Genomic DNA, 5,079 nt, shown 5'->3' on the forward strand with positions numbered 1-5,079 from the left:
CTTACGGGATATAATGAAGTCTAAGGAACATATTAGTCACACATACCCGAATCACCTTTGGTCGTATGTTTAAACGTATCACGTGTCTCTTGCAAGCCCATAAGGCTTCGGTGGTGATGCGTCCAAGACGAGCAGTATCAACAGGATCTTTACAGGAAAACAAACAACAAGCAATGAGTTTCTGGTGCACCAAATACAGATTTTAGGCCTTTTGTTAGAAAATATTCGTGACGTAGTTCTTCATCCTTGTGTCATTATTGGAGCACGGATAAAGAGGCATTAAAAGGTGCCGAAATATGCATGCAACTATGCACTGAAAATCTTCGAAATGTGCAGTAAAAATCATTGAATGCAACGTTTTCCATTGTTTTTGGCACGAAAGCAATGCACCAAATGCCTATTTTTTAAGAAGTTAGTATTTTGTTAGGGATAATATGGTAAAATAAAGCCGCATTCGTTCTGCAGAACGCAGCAAAGGATACCTGCGCCAAGATATAAATCATGGAGCTGAAGGCTTTGCGTCGGTGATTGACAAAATAGCGTAAACGCAGTCGAGCTGGTGGGCGATACCCATGGCGAAATAAGCCTGAGCATGAGCAACACGAAAAAACGAACAAACGTGTAGATTCGTATTTTTTTGGTGTTGCCCATGGTCAGGCTTGTTTCGTCAACGCTTGGAGTTCGGCACTGCATCATGACGATTGAAATGCGAACGCCGCCCGTCTTCGAAACGGTAATGTGGCGAAGGTGAAGTACAGCCCATCAGCCATGCACGCTGTGGAGGATGAAGCAGCCAGCCCCATCGAAACAAGGAAAATATTCGATTCTGACCAGCATTTTTGCGAAAGACGACCCACGCCGCCCCGAAACTAGCAAAATCATCCATGAAAAAAGAAGAAAAAAGAAGTAAGCTCTCGCCCCTGAAAATATGGCAAAATATGCACTTTTCATGCGCTTTCATGCTATACATGCCACAACGAGCAAACCATGCCTTTATATGCATCATAGAACTCTCTGATCGGTCCCAAACCAACAACGAAAGTGTTTGCTCATCGTCAAGATACGAAACCATATCGACAAAAAACTTGCACTTGCAAGAAAATCCGCGCCATTATTCTGTTTTTAATAATTGCATTGCTGAATTTATTGTTCAAGCGACAATTTTTAATCTTCTTGTCACTTAATTTAATCACTGTACTATAAATCTTGGTCCAACCATCATGCTGTACAATCAGTTACCGTAATTTCACGCGTATAAACCGCACCGCAGATAAGCCGCGGGACGCGTTTTTAGGAAAGCTTTGAAAATTTTCTGGCAGATAAGCCGCACTCGCAGATAAGCGTCGGGCAATACGAGACGACTGATTTGTGCGACAAAGGAGACCATAGAGAAGGCCATAAGCCCTGTGGTCCATACTCCGGGGTCAGCTCTAGAGTTCTACCAAGATCGGATTGTGCCCTTGTTGGGCGCTTTTCATGGATTGATGGGTCAGTGGTCTTCCAGAAGACGTGAATCACTATCACCACTTTCGTTAAAGCTGCTTTGGGGAATGCCCCAGGAAGATTAATCTACTCGAGTGTGGACCCGTCCCTGTTACGCACTGTTCGTGCATGTGCAGGAGCAGTGCTGTTCCAGAGACACTGTCGGCCCTTTCGTTAAAACCGGCGCATGGGGAAAATACCAGGAAAGATAAGCCGCACCGGTGGATAAGCCGCAGAGCGCCCGTGAGAAAAAAAATCGCACATAAGCTGCGGCTAATACGCGTGAAATTGCGGTACTTCTTAAATCACTAGTAGGACATTCTGAGTGTGTTCATATGTCAACAATGACACACAAGCCTCATGTGCCTAAGGACAATGAGAGAAGGAAGTCACTAAAAAGCTGGCTAAAACGTTTAAGTGACTTCCTTCTTTCATACGAGTGTCGTCCGCACCCTTAGTGACGGATATGTTAGTGGCTTACCACCTTGTGTACGAAGCAGGGCACAGGCAGGTTCTCCAGTGGGTTCCAGCTCATTCTGGGGTTGTGGGGAATAAGCAGGCCGACAGCGCCGCAGAAGCAGCTCTCTCTTATCGGAGACGGACGAGTATTGCACTATTGAGAGGAGACCGTCGTTCCACCCTTCGACGTCTAGCGAAACCTCTTGCTTCCCGCCAATGGACAACCGACAGTCTCCCCCGATCTATGCTGAGCAGAGTTGATCCATCGCTTTCCGCATGCCACGAAACACCTCTCGTCAAGATGCTGCATTAATTCATCGAATGCGACTCGATGTGGCTTTTACAGCCCAGGCGTTGCCCCTTCAGACAACTTGACTCTTCTAGATGCTGTCACTGCGGTGCTCTAGAGGATCTTGAGCACATTCTTCTTCATTGCCCACGCCACCAACCTTCCCGAACCGCGCTCTCCGAGTCTCTTAATCAGCTGGACCCTCGCCCATTCTCCCTATCGATATTGATTGGTCCCGGGCCGAATCCAACCCACCAACGCTCTGCGCTCAAAGCTCTTTTGAACTTTCTGCACTAAATCGGATGTCGATCCTCATTGTGAAGGGACTCATTATTCATTCCCCACGTCACCAGCAATGGGGTAGAGTGTCGCCCCCTGCGATGAAACTCTCCATTCATCGTCTTAAAATAAAGTTGTTGTTGTTCATTGATTAGCCGCAGAAGCAGCTCTTCCATGTCGGAGACGGACGAGTATTGCACTATTGAGAGGAGACCGTCGTTCCGCTCTTCGACGTCCAGCAAAACCCCTGGCTTCCGGCCAATGGACAAATGGCATTCTTCCACCACCTATGCTTGATCGAGCTTGAAAAATTGATCGAGCGCTCGCCTTCCGGATGCCACGCAACACCTCTCGTCAAGACGCAGCGTTAATTCATCGGATGCGGCTCAATGTGGCTTTTACAACTCAGTGACGTTACCGCTTGACTCAAGTTGACTCTACCGGATGCCATCACTGTGATGACCTAGAAGACCAAGAGCACATTCTCCTTCATTGCCCACACTACCATCCTTCCCGAACCAGTTTCCCTGTCACTTAATCAGCAGGACTATCGCCCCTTCTCCTTGGGAAAATTGCTTGGTCCATGGCCAAATGAAGCCCACCATTGCCCTCAAAGCTTTTCTGGCGTTTTTGCACACCGTAGGACTGCGATCGTCAATGTGAAGGGACTCATTATTCTATTTCCCACATCACCACCAGCAATACGGTAGAGTATCGCCCCATTAATCAGCATAAAATAAAGTTCTTGTTGTTTCGATCCCTTTACAGCTACCGCTGTTAGGGCCTCGTTTCCCGAGGTCATGTCGTGGGCGTCGTCCGCAGCATGTAAAAACCATGAACGAAAATTTTGATTGTTTTCGTTTATGGTGCCCCAGAATGTGCTAGTATGGTGGACTAGAGTGCTTCTCTCTGTACGAAGTATTGAGTGTCCGTTTAATGTATGCAAAATTACCCTGGAGCCGATGGTGCTTTGCCACACCAATAAGCTGTGCCCCATTTTTGGAAGAAGAGGCAGAAGAAGATACTTGTGCTTGTTGAGTGTAATGCAGCCATTCTGCTCGTTATCGTTCTGCTCGTTATCTGCTCGTTATCGTTCCCGAGTCATTTCCCTGCATTTTTGAGTAGTAATGTATCAGCTCAAGTATCCGGAAACTCACATCTTTGCCTGGACGCCATTAATTAGCAATTAGAGCTAATTGGGACCCCCCACATTAATCAGGACCCACCAGGGAGTCATTACACTAATTGGGGATCATCTAAGACACGTCCAGACGAAGATGTGAGTTTCCGGATACTTGAGCTGATAAAAAATAAAAAAATAGGTAGAAAATAAAATGAAAAGATAGAAATAGAGTGGAGAGAAACAATTTATTCGAAAATCAACGATGCCGCGGCGAAGAAACGGCTCCGGGGTGACCAGTGCTTGTTGACGTCGGGTAGTTGCAGAGATCGACGACAGGTGGCCACTTAGTTGCAAGGCATCACACCAGATGGCGCCACCATCATAGCTCTAGAGGAGAGAGACAGAGAACAAGATACTAGCGGCAGGTAAAAATGACAGCACTGCTAAACAAGTCTAGGCATGCGAGAGAAAAGGTCTAACCGCTACTGCTAAACAGAAAACAGTACACATCGGGGGAAAAAGGCTTACGGGGACGATCGCTTAGGCCTAACCACAACACTACGCAGCTAACACAAGGCGGGAACCACACATCGCTAAACATGCGAGAAAAGGCTTAACACGAGCGCGGTCACCGCTAAACACGGCAAACATACGAGAAAAGGAGCGCGCTTAGCCCTAACCACAACACTATGCAGCTAACACAAGGCGGGAACCACACATCGCTAAACATGCGTCAACAGGCTTGGACACCGCAAAACAAGTCTAAACATGCGAGAAAAGGCTTAACACGAGCGCGGTCACCGCTAAACACGGCAAACATACGAGAAAAGGAGCGCGTCAAATCACTCACCTTTTCCCCCGCGGCAACTTCCAGGCAGAAACTGAGCGAGCGCGGAGAACATACGTCTGCTCTCTACGAGATCCAGCCAGCAACTGAGCGAGCGCGCGGAGCGCACGTCCGTCTTCCGCGACGGTCCGAGAGAAACTGAGAGAGGCGACGCGCGCGCGCCCTCTGCTCCACCCGTCCGCGCAAGTAGTAGTGTATCAGCTCAACTGGCCCACAACTCTCACAGTGGCCTGGACGCCATTAATGAGCAATTAGAGCTAATTGGGACCCCCCACATTAATCAGGACCCACCAGGGAGTCATTACACTAATTGGGGCGCATCTAGGACGTGTCCAGACCACTGTGTGAGTTGTGGGCTAGTTGAGCTGATAAAAATAAAAAAAATAGGTAGAAAATAAAATAAAAAGATAGAAATAGAGTGGAGAGAAACAATTTATTCGAAAATCAACGATGCCGCGGCGAAGAAGCCGCTCCGCAACACCCGAGTGACCAGCGTCCGCCATGTTGGTAGTTTGCACCCAGCAGTTGCAGAGATCGACGACAGGTGGCCACTTAGTTGCAAGGCATCACACCAGATGGCGCCACCCATCTAGCTCTAGA

The 5,079-nt window shown here is 47.9% G+C and overlaps 1 long non-coding RNA gene across 1 annotated transcript; it reads right to left on the minus strand.

Annotated features, from left to right (window-relative positions):
• Nucleotides 1-3,858: 3,858 nt before the first annotated feature.
• On the minus strand, nucleotides 3,859-4,596 carry LOC135365959 (uncharacterized). The gene is made up of 2 exons (XR_010414040.1): nucleotides 4,483-4,596; nucleotides 3,859-4,019 (listed from the first exon to the last, which is right to left on the minus strand). It is a non-coding gene; the product is annotated as an uncharacterized LOC135365959 (long non-coding RNA).
• Between the last annotated feature and the right edge of the window lie 483 nt (nucleotides 4,597-5,079).

This window comes from Ornithodoros turicata, chromosome 8 (genome assembly GCF_037126465.1).
Source record: "Ornithodoros turicata isolate Travis chromosome 8, ASM3712646v1, whole genome shotgun sequence".
Classification (NCBI taxonomy): Eukaryota; Metazoa; Arthropoda; class Arachnida; order Ixodida; family Argasidae; genus Ornithodoros; species Ornithodoros turicata.